General features: G+C 38.6%; 1 pseudogene; it reads left to right on the forward strand.

Annotated features, from left to right (window-relative positions):
• Nucleotides 1-23,054, forward strand: part of LOC107707048 (dynein heavy chain 2, axonemal-like) — a 158,215-nt pseudogene that overhangs the window by 90,405 nt on the left and 44,756 nt on the right.

The raw sequence follows: 23,054 nt of genomic DNA on the forward strand, positions 1-23,054 counted from the left end.
ATATATATGTTTATTTATATATTATAATAGTAATAATTAATAAGAATTAAATTCAACAATTCTATGTGTTTCATGACCTGAATGTATTTCAGGGTTCTCACTTGTAATAAATCCAGTGAATTTACATGATGTTTCCAGTCATTTGTGATTATAAGATAAGGTTTTTTTATTTTATATTTTATTTACAAATAGCAATTTCTGCCCAATAAAATATTTTAGGGCCTCAGGTAACTAGAAAAATACTTCTCCTTATAGACATTTCCATTACTTTTAACACTTGTGAAAATTCCCTCATGTCAGGTTTCTGTGAGTACCCTAGTTCTTGAATAAAAATGCCAGTTGTTGAAAAAACAAATTAAAATAAGAAAAGTCTAGATTTTTAGATGTTTTAGCTTATTTTTTATTTTAATTATTGTAATTCATTTTAATCATTTTTTGACCCCCTTGGAAGTGTTGAGAGGCCGGCTAGTGGGTCCCTGCCCACTGGTTGAGAACCACTAGTCTATGAGATGTTTTTACAAATATATCTTCTAAACTGTGTGCGTGTTTGTGTGTGTATTCAGGGGAACAGATGATGTGTTCCAGGCTCTGGAGGATAACCAGGTGACACTCTCTGTAATGAAAGCATCTCGTTTCGTCAAAGCATTTGAAAAGGAAGTTGACCACTGGGAATGTAGTCTGTCTCTGGTGCTGGAAGTCATTGAAATGATCCTCACTGTACAAAGACAATGGATGTATCTAGAGGTACGCACACACACAGCACTTCCTACAGTTTTATACAGCACATTACTCATCCAAATGCTTCTCTTATGCTTTAAAAGTCTACGGTTACATTTTCCAGGCATATGCTGTACACAACACACTCCTGACCTTCCTCACACCCGGCTCTATCTTAATAAACCCCAGTCACAATCCACTGTGTTAGATCACAGAGGGGTCTGCTCTCTACATGTGATGCACAAACTCACTGTAAAAGATTAGCGTCTCACAGACACACACATAGCAGAGTTCAGAGTCACACATCTGTTCTCTCGTAGCTGATGAGGAGAGTAAACAGTGGCTGTCAGCCTGGATTTCCTGTGTGTATGAGTGTTTGTAAACACACCTGTGATGGCTCCAACCAAGCACCAAACTGTTTTATTTTCCCTTCTGTGCTATTCTTCATTTTTGTCGTTCGCTACCACATTCTTTGTTTTTTTCTTTGTTTAGAATATCTTTCTGGCAGATGATATACGTAAGCAGTTGGTTCGTGAAACGGCTGAATTTGATGACGTCAACTCCAGTTGGAAAATCATCATGGACCGACTCGACAAGGACAAAAATGCTCTGAGGAACACACCATCAAGGTAATGAAGGGATGGTGCTGGAATTCACCACCTTCAGTGAGTGTAAAAAAAGCCTTTACTGGAGCAAGTCAGTTCACTTGGCAGCAATCTTGGCAACACCCCTGGGCAGATGGATGAAACGTGTCCAGGTCACATTTCAACAGAAAAAAAATATATATATTTTGCATTAAAAAACTGAGGTCTGTTAACTATTAAGATTTTTTGCATTGCAAATGTCAATGAAAGAAGCAATAAAGGACACATATAATTTTTTCTGTTGTCTCAGGTCTTCTAGAGAAGCTCTCAGAAATGAACACTAAGTTAGAAGAGATTCAGACATCTCTGGACATGTACCTGGAGACCAAACGGCAAAGAATATGGGTGATGTTCTCCGCTTTCATGGCATGTTTTGTGACTGCCAAGTTTCAGCTATAGAAGCACGCAACATCCGGTAGGTGACGCTTGCTCGCTCTCACTGGCTATCGCGGGTATCACGTCAGAGGCAACCCGATCAAGAGTCGTAAATATCAAACATGTTTGATATTTACGATTTGAGTTTGGGGACGCTCCGTCTCGATCGGGAGCAGATAAATAATCGTAATGACACCACACAATAGAGGATTTTTTGGACACAAAATCGTTTGCGACAAGCCTCGAATCGGGCCACCCCCCCCAATCGTTCGGGGATGCAAATCAGGCTTAAAGGGGTCATATGATGCGATTTAAATTTTTCCTTTCTCTTTGGAGCGTTACAAGCTCTTGGTGCATAAAGAAGATCTGTAAAGTTGCAAAGACTAAAGTCTCAAATCCAAAGAGATATTCTTTATAAAAGTTAAGAGTCAACCACGCCTACCTAAAATGGCTCGTTCTAACAACTTAAAATTGTCTAGTGTGCGGCCAGCCTTATCTGACACACTCAGTTCAGTTCACGGAGAGCTATCCTAATGAGCTGATGATCTGAATCAGGTGTGGTAAATAAGGGAGACATGCAAAATGTGCAGAGCGGGGGTCCCCAGGACCAGGATTAAGGACCAGTGTGTTATTTGTATATATGATTTGTAATTTCAGAAATGTATGGGATTAAGCAGGACTATTAGTTTAAATATTCTGCTTGTGTGTGTGTAGGTTGGGATCAATAACAACAAATCGGAGGCAAGTGGGATGTTCTCAGCTGATGGGGAGTTTGTTAACTTCACTCATCCCGTTCTTCTGGAGGGGCCAGTGGAGGTGTTTCCAACCTACAGTCCAACACAGCCTTTCTTGACAAATGCACTCTCCATTGAGCTTCTCATCTTGTATGTGTAGGCATGGTTGTGTGATGTCGAGCGAACCATGCGCTGGACTCTAAAGGACTGTCTGAAGAACTGCTCCATGGCTCTCAAGAAGATGCCAGGGAAGAGGGGCAAATGGGTACGAGACTGGTCGGGACAGGTGAGTGTGTGTGTCTCTGTATGCCTGTCTGTGTCTGTGTGCATGCAGTAATTCCACTTCAAAATGTGCTTTGCTTGTCTTTACAGATGTTGATCACAGCCAGCCAAATCGAGTGGACCACAGATGTCACCAGAGCACTCATGACCAGCAGAGAGAGAGTAGATAAAGCTGCCCTTAAATCACTTAAAAAGAAACGGGTGAGAACAGCTTAGCAGTTACAGATTTGGGCTGATCCAAAGGTCACCGGTTTAAACACCAGAAGGCCAATTTATGAATTAGGTTGAATTGTGCTGCCGTTGTTCTCTTGGGAGAGACAGTTAGGCACAGTAAAGCTCTGTTGAGTCCAACAATTACCTGTTTGTCCAACCAGTGGTGGATGGAAAAATGTTTGAATCCTTTTTGAAAATGCCATTTCTTTCTTTCTGCACATGATGGTTATGGTTTTATATTTTGATTTAAATCTTTGTTTTACATTGGATGTGGTGTGAACAGCCTTTATATTTGTTAATAGATGCATCTAGACAGAATATGCAGACTTTTCCCCCATTTTCTGTCCCGATATAGATTTGGAAATATGTGGGATTCTCTGGAATGGATTACAACATGGTGTTAAATGAAGCTGAGAGTACTACACTCTTGTTAGTAGCTGAAATCAAAACAAAATTAGCCCAGATATTTAATTAACAACCGTGTTAGCAGTGGGGGATTTGTAGAATTTTAGGAATGACAGGTGTTCTGATTCTGCAGAAATCTGCAGAGCTCTCTGTGGAGTTCTGCGGGCCCCAATTCAATGCGAGTCTGCTAATAACTAGTGGATGAACTCCATACACTGCTGACTTCACTCAAACCCTTTATGGAAAATGAGTTATTCATTTCATGTGTATTTGTACTTGGAGCACAGGATGCACTAGATACACAAGTTAATTAAGGACGGCAGCTCAAATGAATTTAATCCAATCACATCTTATAAGCCAAAGCCAGTGAGACACAGAGAATGGCTCAAGCCTGTCTCTGTGTCTTTGAGAGTTGAGATTTAGTCTCAGAGCATGGCTTCTTGGGCTTTAGGAAGGTGGGGATTTTTTTGTTGTTAATTTACATTTACATTACACGTCTCAGCTGATGTTTACTGACTGTGTTTGTAGTAACTGTGGTTAGGTTTGATCTGGAACCCTTGATCCATAAAATTAGTTTGCGTTGTGTTTGAGAGTGTGTCTGTCTTATAATAATGAGTGTTTGGGTTGTGTTGCCCAGGTGTCCATGCTAAGTCAGTACTCTGAAGCCATACGAGGGAACTTATCGAAGATTCTGCACTTTAAGATTGTCTCCCTGGTCACCGTTGAGATCCACGCCTGTGATGTCATCAGCAAACTGGCCAAATCAGGCTGTTGTGACGTCAGTGCCTTTGACTGGCTGTGCCAACTCTGCCTGTACTGGGATGAGGTTAGGGGGAGACAGGATAGTGGGATTGAGAAAACATATAGAATAGGGAGGAGGTGATCACCACAATGTCTCTGTCTGTGTGTGTAGGATGTGGATGACTGCATCATCAAACAGACCAATACTCACTTCCGCTATGGCTACGAGTACCTGGGCAACTCTGGTCGTCTGGTCATCACCCCCCTCACAGACAGGTAACACATCAATGTGATAAACGTATTTAAAGATTATTAAAGTATTAAAACAAAAATATTTGTTTACATATAAAAAAAACTTTTGGATGCATGAAGTGTTAAATCACAAACAAAACAAAAACTGTTTTGTATTACTTCATAAAAAGAATGCAGTCATTCTTAATCTTTTTCCCCAGAATGATGTATTTTGCCAGTTACGTATCCATCCACTGCAATAAAATATAGTAGTAGATATTCCAGAGGTACTCGGTGCATGAATTCTGGATGTGTTAAATGTCATAAATAATGAAAATTAAAAATGTCATAAACATTTAAATGTCATGAATATAAAAAAACATCAACATATAAAGAGGAAAGTTCCCCATGGTGGCTTGAATGTAACATCACACAGTGCAGACACACTTTTTTTCCCCCTTTTTTTTTTTCTTTTTCTATTTGCACATTTTAGAATAAAAAGTAAAATAAAAAGAGTAAAAAGTAAAGACTGCACAAATTAGAAGTATGAGTATTATGTGGTGACCGAAAATGAACTGATTGAACAGATCAGAAACTTTATTTTAGGTTCTTTATTATAAATTACATCTCTGCTCACTCTCTTTAAGAGAAATTACATCTCCGATTCTCTCAATCATCTTTATGAAGGGCACTCTGGAATGCTTTTTAAGTTCCTCAGTATGCCAAGCACTTTATTGTCTGCTTTAATTCACTTTCTGGTCCAACTCATTTATTTCAAAAATGTAATATTACTATTTGTTTTGCAATGAAATTCATACATATTATGTTTGTCAATAAAATAAAATAAACTATCAAGCTTTTTAAGAATTAACATTTAAATCAAAAGATCTGATGACCAGCTCCCCCAGTTCATCAGAGAACACACAGTAAAATCAGAGTGAAGCCTGTAGTGTTAGACTTACTCTGGAATGAATTTTGCCTGGGTGTCATTGTGCATGTAGAAACATTAACACCACCAACAAATATAACCTCCATCTGAGATATAATCGCCTACACTCTCGTATTATACCATAACTCTCAGATTACTAGAGATACCAATATCCTGTCCTGTGTGACAGTCAACCCTGCATTTGACTGATGTGATCAGCTGGTTCATAATAATCATTATGGGAACTCTGATGCCGTTATCTGACTTCAGCCATTATCCCCAAGTCATTATAAGGGAGAGACAGAGATTGTGTTATTAACCTTATCAGTCAAGATCAGTAGAGCACACCTGCACATAGAGGCGGAGAGAGAGGAGCTGCAGATGTCTCTTGTGTGATAATAGAACAAAAATGCAAACATTTTCTCTCTACTTGAAATTATTCAGCGATTCCTGCTAGGAAGTAAAGTCAGGAGTCAATGGCGGATTTCCTGTTGTGTGCCTTCAGAGGCCGCAGAAAATCAGCATAGAATGTGGGAGAATATAATCCGGGTTTATTATGTTGAGAGGGTGACATCTTAAGCCCACTCAAGGACATGGACAATGTGCTTAAGCCTGTCTGTCTGTCTCTTCTCCATGTGTGTATGTGCTTACGGATGCATGTGATTTGAGTGAATGTCAGTGTGTGTGCCAATGTTTAGCCCTAAGGATTGCTAAAATGTTTTCCCAGAAGTTAACAAAATTTGTGGTGTCCTTTTAAGGGTAAAATGGTTTAGAAATAGTCAATAAAACATGATGAAGTAGAATGTGGTAAATGTGGTCTCTTCCATGCTTTTCCATAACTTGCCATGGCAACTTTCTTGCTTTCAGTGCTTGTATGAATGTGTAAATATGTATGTTAGTTGTGTGTACTGTATGCGTTACAGACTGTGTGTGTGTGTTCTCGGTGTAGGTGCTACATGACTCTTACCACAGGGCAGTGGTAAGAGGGGCAGTTCTCCAAAAGTCCCTGCTGGAACTGGGAAGACAGAGACAGTTAAAGATCTGGGTAAATCTTTGGGCATGTACGTGATTGTGGTCCACTGTTTAGAAGGCCTGGACTTCAAATCTATGGGCCTCATGTACTCTAGCCTGACTTAGGTATGTAGTAAAGTATGTCATACAAATACTTAAACTTTAAGAACAATTAATGTAGTGTTGTTGAATATGTGCATATGTCTCTCTCTCCAGACAGGCGCTTAATGCATCAAAAGCCTAGCTTAAAAGTAGACTCACATGCTATTTCCCAAGTCTTCGGAAGCCATATGATCACTTTGTGGAACAAACTGACATGGATTAGGGTTAAGGTTAGTTAATGATAATCTTCACCTTCAGTAAGTTTAACCACTATTACATCATTGCTTCTGATTCACTAACAAATAATTCAGCCCGGTTATGTAAACTGGATCAATAAATTGACTGAAAGATTTGGCTTGAATCCGTGTAAGAGTGAGTAGATGATGACAAAATTTCAATTTCTGGGTGATCTATCCCTTTAAATATCTTTATAGGGTTGGCAATATGTGTTTCGGTCTGTGCTTGAGGTTCTCATGCCCTCAGTTCCTATTTTTTCTGTGTGTGTATGTTTCTTCTGTAGGCTACGCTGGCCGCACTGAGCTGCCTGATAATTTGAAGTCTATGTTTCGGCCGATCTCTATGGTAGTGCCAGATTCCACCCTCATAGCTGAGATCACGCTTTTTGCAGAGGGTTTCAATAACTGCAAGGTACGCGTACAGCACTTCATATTCAGTCTGAAAGTTCTTTAATTCTTTAAGCTTTAAATGGTTACACATCATGATTAACACTAGCGATTTCAAACAAAAAATGAACACTTAAAGGATCTTTTAATTTGAGAATCTCATCTACTGACAACCTTGAGAGCAAAAGAGAGGCATTTTATTCCCATGTTAAAGCCTAATACTTAATGGTGACGTGTCAGTGCTAAAACACTTTCTCATATTCTAGTTATATTCCAGTAAACACTGCCGTGAAATATTATTTTGATTAAAAATATCTGTTTTATATATTAATATATAGTTTATTCTTGTGATGGCAAAGCTGATTTCAGCAGCCATTATTCCAGTCTTCAGTATCACATGATACTTCAGAAATCATTCTAAAATGCTGATTTGGTGCTGCTTAATATGTTTTTGGAAACCCTTTTTCTTCAGGATTCTTTGATGAATAGAAAGCTCAGAAGAACAGCAATTATTTAAAATGTGTATATTTTTGTTTTATTTTTGATCAGTTAAATGCATCCTTGCTGAATAAAAGTATTAATTTCTTTCAAAAAAACAAAACAAAACGAAAAAGAAGTGACCCCAAACCTTTGGATGGTAGTGTATATTTTACACAATTCTAGAGTGGTTTCCAGGGTTTTGCAGAGCGGTTGCTAATATGGTGTTCTGAGTGGTTGCTAGGGCATCGCCAAATGGATTCTCAGGTACTCTGAGAGATTGCTTGGTGGTTAATTACAAACATAATTCAAAAAAGCCCACACCAAGTCTTTATGATTCAGCCATTTTATTGTCCGAAATCTGATCACTTGGCGCAGTAATAACACACCTCTCCTCAAAAAGCAGCGCAATTTGAGGCATCATGCATGTCCGTACCACTAATTAATCTTTTTTAATTTAACAATTTCTTTGAGTTCAGTGTATACGAATAGAAAACTATTGTTGAAGGAGGAGAGAGTGCTAGTTATTATAGGATATTAGATTCTATTGAAGATGGAGGAGATCAACACAGTTAGGCAAACACAGATGAACTGGCTCACACACACACTTACACACTCCAGGGGGCTGATCCTGCCAACATTTTACCTCCAACACGCAGCAGGCATGCCAATTGTGTGTTTATGCACGCATTTGCACGAGAGACATCCGACCGACGCATAATGCCAACCCCTTCAAACACACACTCCACAAACACACACCCCTGTGGTTGACCAAATCCCACAAGTTTCCACTGGCTGCATCCCCTCTCTTCCCCCTGCCTGTGTGCTCCAAACGGGAAGTCTCATTTGTTGATGCCGTACACAGGCCGGTGGGCTGGCAGCGGCACAGGCATGGGGAATTGGACTCAGAATTACAAATAATGGACTTGAGATTAAGAGAGCTGGGAAGGGAACCAGCACTGGCCCCAGCCAAGCACAGAATGTCAATGGCAGATTTGATTGTCCCGGCATACTCGGCCCTCATCCAGACACCCCTCTGCATAGTCAATACGGCAAAATCACCGCGTGCTGCAGAGAGAGAACTATTACCTTTGCAAATGAAAGGAAATGGACATATCAATGCCAGGCCACGTCAGAGAGAGAGCGGGAGAGTATTGCCCCGACGCACCGGAGTGTGCAGGTCTTGGTGTTATGCGCCATAACTAACAGCGAGATGACCGCCCCCTGCGAGTCCATAATCTGCTCGTCCTAGCGTGACTCTGGCGCGTGTTTCTGTGTGCGCTCGCATGAGCGTTGGTGTCTGTATAAGTAAGACTGTTAGTGGGCAGTGTGGAAACGGAGCTGACACAGTTACCCTGACTCTCACACACTGGCTTCTTCCTTCTGTTACATATTCACGGTATTCATGGACACACATACACTCAACTTTATGCTTCAGCCTTTTTTTGCATTCTGCCTTTCTCTCAATCACAGACATAAATTGCACCCATTGTGATTGTCTGTCATTATTTTCATTCAAAAACAATTGTGCTTTCAATTATTGTCTTTCCAATTATATTTCATGAATTATTGTTGACATGCAATTGCATTATGGGCATTTAACGTGTATCGAAGCAAATTTAGAGCTTCCTGCTCCTGGCAAAATCATGTTCAGATTTTACTTGCCCAGCCAACATTTTTACTTTTTATTTTTCACTATGCATTTTTAAATTTGCCATAAATATTTGATTTTCATGAAATGTTAAGTTTTCTTCATTTTATTTTATTTATTTATTTATTTATTTTTGTCTTTTTTTTTTTTTGAAAAGTTGCTGAAATTTTAATGGCTATAATTTAACTCCATAAATTAATAAACACACATTTGCTGTTAAACAAGGTTTCCCCAAAACGTTTTGTCAGCCAAATTATTTTGACCTAAAATATTTGCTTGAAGTTAATATTTCAATAATTTAATAATGGTTCTCTTATGTCACATGACATGTAGGTGAACAAATCAAATATTTCATTGTTTTTTAGTAAGTTAGTTTATTTTTATTATTTTATTTTATTTTTAAATTATTTTTATTTTATTTTATTTTATTTATTTATTTATTTTAATTATTTAATTAATTATTAACTTATCATCAACTTACAAATCCACAACAGTTCCCTCAAAAACCTCCCAAAAAACCCTGCTGTAAAACAATGGCATACAATACCATACATACTGATTGTGATTTTCTTGAGGTCTTGCTTTTTTTGTTGTTGTTGTTTGTTTTTGATTTCTTGACTTCTGTTCCTTCGTAGATGAAAAAATGATGCAATAAAGGTTATTGAATTTGTTTGTTTACACCCATCTCACTCCCTCTCGTACTTTTTCTCTACCTGTCTGCCTGACGTATTACTGTTAGATATATTGCTGTATCTCTTTTCATGGTTTCTGTTAGCTGTGGGAGTTCAAGGTCACATAATCCATTTTCTTATTCCCATAAGAAATTTCTATAATGTTAATGTCAACAGGAACTGAAAACCTTTTAGACACTATTACTTTCTTACCGCATGTTCCTAGTCTTACTGTGGAAAATTCATCAGTAAACTTTTCACAATCAAACCGATTCTCAGCAAACAAAATGAGCTCTCAGCCTAATTTTTTCTTCCCTGTTTATCCATTTTCGCTTGAGAATATTAATGGATTGTGAATGCAGTTTTATGATAACTGTTCTCATATTCTCAATGTATTTAGTTCAAAGAGACATTATATTGCACTTTTAATCTCTGTCTCTTGCTCGCTCGCTCTCTCTCTCAGGTGTTGGCTAAGAAGGTCTTCACTCTGTATTCTCTGGCAGTACAGCAGTTGTCTAAACAGGACCACTATGACTTTGGCTTGAGGGCTCTCACCTCTCTGCTTCGCTATGCTGGAAAGAAGCGCAGAACTCGCTCTGACATTGTCGATGAAGAGGTGAGACATACAGACCTGCAGTAAAATCAACAAATCCAGAAACATTTCTCTTAGAGACCTGCTTTACCTGAATATGTCCCAGTGTATGTTCAGTAAAACAGATAGTTTTGTGTGTATGTGCACTGAATTATCTGTGTGTTTGTGTGTGTGTGAAGAAAGTGCTAATGCTGATAAGGACATGCCACTTAAATGTGCTCCTATCTGGCTATGATAAAAAAAAATGTATCAAAGGGGACAAAACTTTAAAAGAGAAGTTGAAAAGGACTCATAAACCTCATATGAGTGCTTATCTCACCACTCTCTGTCACTCTTTCTCTTTCTACCTGAATATCATCACCCATGCAAAAGGTGCCCCATGTTTATTTAAAGGTTCACACATGTGTAAGGTACGCTTGTTAAAATAAATGTCATTCAGAAGCAGTAAGAGTACTGCTTTTGATAGCCGAAGAGCAAGACGGATTTTCAGATGTGTCTGAGACCCGTTTCGCAGTTTCCTGCCCATAAATTAAGGTTGACATTTGGTCAAGTGAAGCTGGCCTGCCTTAGCTTTGAAGATGTACTCTTGTGCTGAGCTAATTTAACACAATATTTTTTTCTTCTTACCCTTTGACCTCAGATCCTGCTGATGTCTATGAAGGACATGAACATCGCTAAACTCACCTCCATTGAGCTGCCACTGTTTAATGGGATCATCCAGGATCTTTTCCCTGCCGTGGAGACGCTTACTATCGACTACGGAAAGGTAGCCTGTCCCACCATGCATCTGGCCTCATAATGGACTCATAAAGCCACTGCAAGTCTCTGTGTATTTGTGTATGAATGTGTGCTCTGACTCACAGCTCTTAAAAGCATATTTTTTTGTGTGTTTTTGATTACACCCATCCTATTTTTCAGAGAACAGCCCTCACACCGGCTCTTTCTCTCGCTCTCTCTCTCTCTCTCTCTCTCTCTCACTGAAACACCTTTCAAAAGATCCATTAAAGCCTGAGGATATTTTCCTGCCCTGTCTGTACACAATTCACACAGTCCGCTTCTTTAATACAGATAAAGGCCAATGCAAAGGTGTTAGGGGGAGCTTAGTGGATAAATATCCTGACAAGCACTGCAAAGGTTGCTGTTTTAAAGCCAAGCCAAGTCTGATCTGTGAGCTAAAGAGTTATAGAGATCCCTGTTTAACTTTGTGCCCTTAAAGTGTAGTGTATAATGTCTGTGCCAATAATTCTAACTCAGGAAGTCCACCTAGAAATGGCTTACTTATTGTTTTCTCCGCAGTCCCTGCTTCACAGTCTTGGCAGGTTCATTTGTCTTAGCTGGTCTCCCATATTGGTCATCCTGGTCTGTTTGCTGGTTGTAGAGCAATGCTTGACTTCAGTGCTTTCATTGATCTTTCTTCTTGTACAAACTGAAATGTAACTGTAGGTAAGAAGTAGAGAATAACGGAAAGCCAAACTTTTATTAGGTTTATGTGATATATTTGATTCTCAAAATACTTGATAACCATCTTCAAGAACTTCAAAACTTCGCTAACCCTCTTACTACTGCCTTCTGTTGTCTTGTCTGCTTTGATTAATGCATTGTCCAAACACAATTTACTTTGTAAAAAAAAAAAAAAAAAAAAGGTGACTCAACTTACAGAGTTCAGCTCCAACTTGCCTCAACACACCTGACTGGAAGTTTCTATGCCTAGTAAGAGCTTGATTAGCTGGTTCAGGTGTGTTTAATTAGGGTTGCAGCTAAACTCTGCAGGACACCAGCCCTCCAGGACCGAGTTTGGACAGCCCTGGTTTAAACCTATTCTACTGAATACAGACTGTCTAAGAGAGAAATTTTGTTTCTGAGAAAGAGTTTATGGTGTTTGTGTCTCAGGTTTAGAGATATAAGACAGATACAGAACATCTGCACAGCTGCCTCCTGCTCCTTCCGCAATCAAATGTGACAAGGACAAAATTGGAGGCACAGTGTGACACACACTCACACATAGACAAAAAGTAGTACTGTATTTCTCCTTCTCTGCCTCCACTCATGCACATCATACAGTGTTTTTTTATTGCTGTTTTATATTACCCATCCTGCATCTTCATCTCCACCTTACTCCAGCACAAACGCCTCAGAGCCGTTCCCTTTATTCATCCTCTCCATCTGTTTAACGAGTCGAGAGAGAACTTAGAGAGGGAGATTAAATTAACCTGAGAGTTTAGCATGGCTGCTTTAGTGCCTCTGGAGCAATTCTAGTTGGTGCGACTTCACTCAGGGGTGCAGTATCAGCTGGTGTTTTTATTAAGATGGCCGCCCACCTCTTGCCAGTTCATTTGTCTTTAGTGCTTCAGTGGGATTCACCTCCACCGAAGGGATGTTTTTCCAACTTAGAAATAGTTTATGCAATGTTATGAAGCAATTAGCACATATTTGGTTATAAGTTGTTACTCCGTCTTACACAAATTTTCTTTCTTTTTATCTCTAGCTGAAAGAAGCTATAGAGGCAGAACTTTGACAGAATGGTCTCCAGGTGACCCCCTTCACTGTGACCAAGGTAATTCAACTGTACGAGACCAAAAACTCCCGACACTCCTCGATGATCGTGGGGAAGACGGGCAGCAGCAAGACGGTCACATGGAGAACCCTTCAAAACACCCTTAGCACCTTGCACCGCAACGGAGAACCGGGATTCAACCTCATACGAGGGAGACCTCCATCTTTATCTTAACCTCTGTATCTCCATCCCTTTCTCTAGATCAATAGCTAGCAGTCTTGCTTTTCATGTTGTCTAAAGGACAACAGGTCATCGCAAGGTTCCTCAATAACAAAGCGGCTCCGTTAGCTTTATCGAAATGAGTTGTTTCCATTCATGAGTAGTTTTAAGGGCAAAGATCATGCCTCTGAAACAAATGTCTTCGCAGCAGCTGTTCTAGAGCCTAAAAGGCTATGCCAACCTTCTATCCCTCATTACCATGAAAATGAACCGCCGTCAGCGGCCACGTTTATTCAACACCCGATACATTAACCACCAAGACAACAGAGTTTCTCTTAAACACTCTTCGCTGTTTAGAGAACATGTGGCAACAAGGACTTAACACTCATTAAAAGTCCCCCTGACAGACTCTCGGCTCACTCGTGGGTGTTTTGAAAATGATGGCATAGTCAAGACGGCAGCTAGCGCTAATTGCCACAGCTTATGATCTCTTTCTTTTCACAGTTGGTTTGGCTATGGCTAAAGGAGTACCACTCCACGCTGTGCTTTTAACACAGTTGTCTTTTCACCGAGTCTCGGTGTTTAGTGTTCATGTTTGTTCTGATCTTTTTTGTTTTCACTTCTGTTGTTTTTCCCCATCTCCTTCATTCTTTGTAACCCTTTTCACGTGTCTCATCCTGATGTGGGTAAAAATAGAAGAGTGGGGTGGGGGTGGGGGGAATATGTATTTCTCAGGTTTTCCTTCTTTAATGATGTTCCTGGAGTGTGTGTGTGTGTGCAAGAGAGATGCAGGTGAGGTCTGACAGACTGTTTTATGCTTTGTTGATGTTGTCAAAGTCTCTTTTTTTTCTCTGTTTAGATGCCATCCAAATTTCCCCCTTTTGTACTGCAACCTATAACATGTTAGGAATAGTATACTACTCTTACCGTTTTTGTAGAGTTCATTTCCAGCCGTGCTTCAACACACCTGGCTGCAATTTTCAAGGAAACCTAAAGAGCTTAATTAGTTTATTCAGGTGGGTTTAATTAGAGTTGGAACTAACCTCTGCTGGGACGACAAATGGGGAACCCTCCTCTTGTGTCCGAAATCGCCGCCTATAAATAGGGCACTATGAGGAGACAGCCATTTTTAGTAGTGTCCAAAACCTTAGGGGACATCATCGAGTGCACGCTTTCAATCCCACAATGCACAGCAATAACGAGTGTACAACTGATGTATGCTCAAAGGCTAGAGAATACCCAGAATGCACTGTGAGAGTTGCGTGCCGAATGAATTGCCGCCTCTCGCCAGAAGATGGCACCCGCAGCTGAATCATCCATTCATCCGTTCATTTTACAAAGCGTTCGTCCACTGCGTACAGCGTAATACAGTACAGATATAAATTTATTGTAAATTGATTATTAAATTGTTTAATTAGAGTTTAAGCATAATTTCCATGACAGAGGTCAAGATAAATCCTTTCATCTTACTACTGGAGCTGTCAGTTTAAAATGATTATTAAACAGCAAGCACAAACTATGAAAAAAAGCGCCAGTCCTTCCGGTGCACTCGGTGTCCAAATTCACTTACTCGTTTTCATTCACTCCTTCAAGTGAACTGTATTAGTGGCCTAATGTAGGGAATAGTGAATGTAGGGGGCGATTTCGGATTCAGCCCCTGTACTTGCTAAATTAAACATTTAACATAATGAGGTCAGGTGACAGCATATTATTGGATTTTTTTAGTATTGAGAATAGCAGATTACCAATTACAACCTGTTGAGAACAGCTGAACAATGTTAACAGCTTAACTATTTTTTTAGAGCTGCTTTACAGCAGAATTAATCTCTGTCTGCATCACTGAATCATTATTTTCCTGTTTATCCCTGCAAAGCTGCTTTGAAACAATCTGTATTGTATAAAGCGCTATATAAAAAGGTGGGGTAAAACAGATAAAAAAGAAAAAAAAAAGAAAAATATTGTCACATGACCTTGAATTAGTGGCTTCCAGTTATCACCTAACATAACACAAATGTGTGTGTATATTATATATACTAGCATTAAAAAGATTTTTTTAAATGTTTTTGAAAGAAGTCTCTGGCTAACCAAGGCTGAATTTATTTGATCAAAATTACAGTAAAAATAAATTAATACCATTGATAGATCTATTTAAAATAACTTAAATCTAAATAACTTAAATCTAAAATCGCGTAGTGTCACAGACTCAGATTTTTTTTAGTTTCAGACTACGATTCCATCCAGTCGGAGAATATCAAACATGTTTGATATTTTCAACCGATTTTAGAACACACGTTATTTTCATTTGTCAAGCGTCTCCTAGCAACAAGGCGCATGTTTCTGTGTGAGTTTGTTGTGATCAAAAGGGGCCGGTTGCATAAACATAGCCATTGGCTTAAGACTGCGTATAAGAATTAGCCTGACCAACTAAAGTCAGTGGGGAAAGACTGTTGCATAAAATAAGTCCATGGTTGTCTTTAGTAAGACGGTCTAATTCGCACTGCATTGTGGGAAAAGTAAGACGCTGAACTGCTTAAAATGAATGACCGACAATGGGCGCTCGTCGCAGTTTTCCTTTGCTGAAAATATTTGCATATTGGAGGAATACAGTGCTGCCAAATCGATTTTAATGAACAAATTTAGCGATTACAATACAAGCAATAAAAAAACACAAGGCTTGGGCCACAATTAAAGGGGTGGTTGATTGCGATTTCACTTTTTTAACGTTAGTGTGTAATGTTGCTGTTTGAGCATAAACAATATCTGCAAAGTTGCAGCGCTGAAAGTTCAATGCAAACGGAGATATCGTCTTTTAAAATTCTGGCAGTTTAAAAACCCAGTCAACCACCCCTTTAAGTTAATAGTGTAAATCCCTTGGTCCCGCGAACCGCCAAAGATGTACAGAAACGGTTTAAAAACATGGTACAGGAAGCAAAGAAGGAAATATTCAAACGAAAAAACCCAGCAACCGGAGGAGGACCAAGTCCTAAATTAAAAAGAACAACGGAAATGATAATTGAAATATATGGAGAAGAATCGCTGATGTTTTGGGGAATCCCCGGAGGGAGGTAGAGCAGAGTTTCCTGCGCAACGTCACCCACTGCAGGGGAAGATACATTGCCTCACACAGCTGTTGCATCAGCTCCGCTTGGACGGTCTCGTAAGTAATAGTTTGTTTTTGCTAATGTTTCTGTTGTTAAGTGTTCTGTAGCATATAATGTGATTGAAGTTTTTTGTTTTTTTGCATCATTTTAAGTACAATTCTGCTGTTTTGGATTGAGTACCATGCCTTTTTTTTAGTAGATTGCGAGGTAACGTTAACGTTGGTAACTGAAGAAGCGCCCGTGACAAACCAGGACCAAACAACGCAATGTGAAGGTAAAACACATATTTACAATCTTAAAACAACGAGTTATAACTCACCAAGTTAACTTTCTGGTCATCCTTACTTTGAAATTCATCTGTAATACCATGGTGTAGCCACTAGATGCCTCTATAGCTCTCTACAGTATATTATACAAGGATGAGCATCCTGTAGTTTCTGAGAACAGTGTTGTCAAACACAATGAATTACTGTTTTAGGTTTTGATTTTGTATTTATGTTTAGACATTATCAAAGACTACTTTTTGTTGAAATGTTAATGTGTCAGTCTTTGTATTACTGTTACAGTCAATCTTGAACCAAGAGAAAACATTTTGCTACCCATAATCTAGCCTTTTCAAATCATGTTTACAGTTTGTGTCTGTGTGTACACACAGTCAGTGCCACAAAAGTCACCATGTCTCCTACTATTCCCATAAAAAATAAAGTAAATAAAAACAGAACATCCATTTTTTTGCTCTAAAATTACTGAAGACTACAGGAGGCTAGTGGCAACAGCATTCTTGCAAAGAAATGTTTACAACAAAGAAATTGTTCCTGTCACTCATTAACAATGTTAATTTTTTTATTTTTTATTAAAGGGGATGATTTGGACAGCACCCAAGTGGCACCTGTGGGAAGTGGCTCAGACACGGAGTCACAGAAAGACACTGCAAGCAAGATAACCATGAACCATATGCTGGAAAAACAATATGAAATATTAACACTGGAGGAAGCAAAACTAAAATTAGAAATGGAAAAACTGGAATTAGAGAAAACTAAGCTAACATTGGAGCTACAGAAACTTAAAATAGTTAAATGAAAGCAATGTTTGTATACAAATATCTTTAAGTGTATTTAATAGATTTGACATGTATTTAAGTGAATATAAAGGTAGTTCTGTTTAAATAATTTTAAGATTATATTGAATTTCAGAAGTTACTACTGATCCTCTATGAATTTTTTTGTAAATATTGGTTTGATTAATAAATTAAAATGTGTCAAGTGCATTTCAAAATAGTCATTCTTTCAGTTTTCTCAATCAAACAGAGAAAATGTTTTCTACAATCATTTGTCGAATATAACCCCCAGATCTATCTTCATCTCCTGCCTCAGTGATCTCTAATGCTGGTTCCTCAAGCATTTGGTCTTCCTCCAGGTCTGGGAGTGCAAGATCTGTATTAAAAGCAAAGTGATCTTTTACTTCTATATTTTTAAAATTATTGTGGAAATGTAGCTAGGAGTTGAAATTATGGCTAAAATCGTATTTATTACCTTGCTAAGTTGTGTAAAACAACACATGCACAGCTTATGTTGCAAACCCTTTCTGGTTTCATTTTGAACTCTGCATGCAGACAATGAAACCTTCATTTCAGTACTCCAAAACACCTTTCAATGACATTCCTTGTTTTGGCATGGGCTGTGTTATACCGAGTTTGAGCTGCAGTGACTGGATTCAAGAAGGGCGTGAGAAGCCAGGGTTTTAGAGGATAACCAGAGTCACCTAAAAGCACCCCTTGCAATTCTCCTCTCTCAAATGCATGATGAATTTGGGAATTCACCAAAATTCTTGAGTCATGGGTTGATCCTGGCCAGCGAGCCACACAGTTGAGCACTTTTAGTTTGGCAATACAGATTGCCTGCACAAAAATCCATCTTTACCTTATTCAAGGTAGAGACATCAGTCGGATACAGTGGAAGTCTGCCTGACAGCACACAGGAAACTCTATGAATGATTCTTGATGCTGTAGACTTGTGTACCCCAATTACGTCTGCAGCTGCATTAATAAAACATTCTGTGGCAAAGAAGCGTAGCGCTAGACATATTTGTAGCAGTGAAGGGATGCTACGATTTCTTGAAGTTTCGGGCCTCAGCTGCTCCTCCAAGTCAAATGCTAATTGTTGAATCGTATGTCTTGGGAATCTCAATTTTTTTTCTTACAGTTCCTTTTCAGAAAGGACTTCCAGTGGATTTGAACGGTCTTTGAAAACCCTTTCGCTTCTTATTGCACGTTCATAAAACCAAAGATTTAAATTTGCCATAGCACAAGACAAACAAAAGTCTGGCCACTTTTCTGAATCTGGCACAGCTGACAGTTGGTTTCCATGGCAACATAGATTGTAAGAAAAAGTTAGCCATGGGGCAATCAGTCTTACTTTTTAGTCTTAAATTAGACCTATCTAAGATTTTTTGGTCATTTTTGAGCGAGATGCTAACGGTCTAATCAGATTCAATGATCTATGCTAAGCTAAGCTAAAAGTGCTACCGCCAGACCCGGAGATCGGCTGAATGGATTTGAAAACGGTAAAACTCAACTGTTTTCAAAAATAGTGGAGTGTTCCTTTAAATTAGACCAATCTAAGATTTCATGTAACTGGCTTACAAAGTAAAGACCAGTCTTAAAGAAAAAATTTAGATGACTAACTTGTAAGATGAGTCTAAAACAGTTTTATGCAACCGGCCCCAGTGTATGATCCTCAGTTGTTTAATGTATGATGACCAGGTTTACCTCTGACTGTAACAAAGTCTGTAAGTGTATGATGCCCAGTGTTTTAAAATCTGATCAGATTTTAAAAGTCATGTAGTGTATTCAAGCCTTTAAAATCTGGTCAGATTTTAAAAAGTCATGTAATCTATTCCAGCCTTCATATGCTGATTTGATGACCACTGTATGGCACTCACTAAAAGTCATGTGACAAGTGACAACAATGAATGATACTATTGCATAATATGTTCTATGTCACAATTTTTTCCATTCCAAACATATTCTTAATTACTGCTTTATGTTTCTCATTTTTAGTAAGTATATTGTGCAGTATGCAATAATGACTACACTAGTATTCCATTCTGAACTTACTCTAGAAAGTTTTTATATACTATTTTTAAAATTGTAGGCAGATTACACTATGTACAGAGTAGTAGTCAGTAAGTAGTAAGGCAGTGTTCCATTCTGAACATAGCCTAATTCTCTCTCTCTCCCTCCAGTGTTTTCGCCCCTGTCCCTGTCACTGTCTAATTCTCTGTGGGTTTGGGTACCTGTGGTGAATGTGTGTCTGTGTGGGTTTGGCATCCTGGTGTTAGCATATGAGTGTGTGTGAGTCTAAATCTCTGTTGGTTAACATCTCTGGATACTTTCTGCCTAGTGTGTGTAATTCTTTACATTTTGGGGGTCCATCTTGTTCTCTGCTCTCTCTGTGACTCAGGCTGCCATTTCTATTTGCATCCTCCCTTTCTCTCTCCCTTCTTCCTTCTGTGTCTCCATCTCCGTCTCCTCACTCCTTCATATCTGACTCAACCCCCTCCTCTTTGCATATCTATTTCTGGTGCCTATTTCTATCTCTCCATGCAAACATCACCACCCTGTTTCCTCATTACCTCCACTCCATATAACACACACACACACCCTTGAGTCTCCTGTGTATCATTCTCTCATCACTGTATGATTCCACATCTATTTGATTTCTCTCCCGTAGCTGATTCATTCCCTCCTTCTTTGAACTCTGACCTTTGAACTTTGCTCATGACCCTTTAGGAGTGTCGCCTAAACTTCAAGGCAGTGAGCCTGGGAGAACTGTATGGAGAATATAACCTCTCCACCAATGAGTGGACAGATGGCGTCCTCTCCTCGCTCATGAGGGTGGCCTGTGCAGGTATGTTTTGTGTTTTGTTTATTTCTTTTTGTGTGTGTTTTGTTTTGTACTGGTGTTTTTTTCTTTATGTGTACCCTGTGTAAACTTTCAACTTAACTTGAGTTTAAAGATAGGAAACAAAATATTGTGTACGATTTGGATTCAGCCTTTTGTTTGGATCACCCTTGGAGTCAAATATATATGCATATGCAGACAGCAGTCTGTGGTAGATTTCTGTAGCAGTGCACTTTAATCACGCTTCTCTCTACTTCACATCAATACAATGTCAAATACATTTGCCTCCAGAACTGTCAAAACTTTTTAAAGAAAAACAAGCTCAGGTGTCTCATTAAAGGGAGAGGAAGCTTGGCGAGTCTGTTTTGCAGCCTTAGTATTGATTTGTTTTTAGTTTGAAAGAGTATCATTGTTATAATAGACACTTTAATGATATTAATCATAGTGCTGAATGATTGCCAGTTTAATTGAAGTTTAAAGAAACATTTCTGGTGTGGTCCTTCTATAAAAATAGAAGAAACATTGGTTTTGGCCACTGATGTACGCACTACAGCCTTTTAAATTCTAGTTTACTTTTTACTTTTACGTTTAGTCATTTAGCAGACGCTTTTATCCAAAGCGACTTACAAATATTTAATTAACTGTTAATTTAAATAACAGTTAACACAGTAGATTAATGCCAGTTAACATTCATTTAATAAAGGTTCACGCAATTATTGCAAATAAATTAAAAAAATGTCTTGCATTCAAATCTTTCATAGTTTTTCATATAGAATGCCCACTTTCAGTAAATTCTTGATGTATATTGTAATTTGTTTTCTCATTCATTTTTTTTCTGAGTGACACATTGCAGAAATAAAAAGGTTGTGAATTTGGTTTTATGTCGACTTTAAGGCTTGCGATCGTCAAGAAATTTAGAAACTTGCTGATAGCAGCCGCAGATAGCAGATGCGAAATAAGCTGAAGCACTGACAGAGACAGAGGAAAGATAGTCAATGAATCCTGATGTGACAAGAAAGAACAAACATAAGAGAGAAAGAAAGAAAGAAGCAAAGAACGAGTGAAAATGGTTGTAGAAAAGTTTGCTTATTTGTTTTCGTTTTGCCATCCCGTCCAGCCTGGTCTTTATCCACAAACCCTCTCTGTCTCTGTGCCAGTCTCTTGAGTATCACAGGAAATCACATAGCTTGTTTTTTTTCCAGCCTTTCTCTTTGATCACTATGCAGCCTGCTAAAACAGCAGGGATTGGCGGCACTTGTGTGTGTATTTTGTCAGTTTTTGTACTCATGTTCTTTGTACAATCCAATATGAAGTTTGTCAATCTGTCCGAAGTTAACTTTCAAGTCGTTCACAAAGGATGCGTTGTGTTATTCTGATATTTCTTAATTATTGGTCTATGTACACATGCAGAGTTACGTCTTGGGTTGTTATGTCTCTCAAAAATATACATTTTTATTATTTTAATTATTTATATTAAAACAATGTGTCATTTTTTGTTCTTTATTGTAGTGTATCTCAGTGTTTTGTGATTTGTAGCTGCTGTCACACTGATCTGGTCTTTCATTTTTTTGATATTCACTGTCTCTCTTCATCTCTGTCTTGCAGATTATTCTGAACTTGACCAACTAACAACTCAAATCCCCTCTCTTTCCATTTCTCATTCTCTCTTTGAGTTTTTCAATTTCAGTATAGTTTGATTTATTGGCATGACAAATAACTACCTTTGTATTGACAAAGCATTTGCAGCTCAACAACAAGTTTGAAGTAGTTTTAAAAGCTTGCAATCTGAAAGTTTTCAGTTTGGAGTAGTTTAAAAGTTAAAATAGTTTTAAAGATTAAAGTTTGAATGTTTTCAAGGCAATACAGTCTATCAGAAAAACAGATAGGTATAAAACACATTGCTAGGGTACCTGGGGTGGTTGCTAGGCTATTCTAGCATGACTAGCATGTTGCTAACATATTTTTAGCATGATTAACATGTTACTAGCATGCTGCTAGCATGATTATCATGTTTCTAGCATGATTAGTATGTTGCTAGCATGTTGCTAGCACAATTAGCATGTCACTAGCATGTTGCTAGCATGTTTCTAACATGGTTAGCATGTTTCTAGCATGATTACATGTTATTAGCATGTTGTTAACATAATTAGCAAGTTACTAACATGTTGCTAGCATGATTCTAGCATGATTAGCATGTTACTAGCATGATGTTAGCATTTTGTTAGCATGATTAGCAAGTTACTAGCATGTTTCTAACATGATTAGCATGTTACTAGCATGTTGTTAGCATGATTAGCATGTTACTATTATGGCGTTAGCATTAGAGGTCTGCAAGCCCGTCAGGGCCTGACACGCTGAGTCCATTCCGGCCGGGCTCGGGCCATTTTTTTTTTTTTACAGATCGGGCTCGGGTCGGACTCGGGCTCATTTAGCTTCTCTCCTTTTATTGTGCCATATATGCGCAGAACACACACAGGCTACTGTATGACATATTGTTATATTGATTATATTATAAATATTATACATCGCCTACGCAATACGCAACACACATACACACGCATTAGCATATAGGTGACAGTTGACGATGCACAGCATCAGGGAGAAGTTGGAGCGTGGGGAGTTACTAAAAGTTCCCAATGCTTCGGAAAAGCTGTATTTTGGAAGAGTCTTGATTTGATTACCACGGCAAACAGTGAGTCAATTGGTCATGTGCAGTACAGAATCTGCAAACATATCCTTGCACATGACAGCAAAAAACGCACGCCATAGGCTAAAGCGTGCCGCAAAGCCCCAACAAAAGTAATTACCTTGAATGTGTCGGGGAGGAAATAATGAGATATTTGAATTATTTATTAATAAATTAGTGTTTTCTGAGTCCGTGTCGCAAAGATGAAGACGACGATCCTGATCCTGAGAAATTCATCTTTACGGATTGTATAAA

This window comes from Sinocyclocheilus rhinocerous, unplaced genomic scaffold (assembly GCF_001515625.1).
Source record: "Sinocyclocheilus rhinocerous isolate Xijiao unplaced genomic scaffold, SAMN03320098_v1.1 scaffold865, whole genome shotgun sequence".
NCBI classification, from domain to species: domain Eukaryota; kingdom Metazoa; phylum Chordata; class Actinopteri; order Cypriniformes; family Cyprinidae; genus Sinocyclocheilus; species Sinocyclocheilus rhinocerous.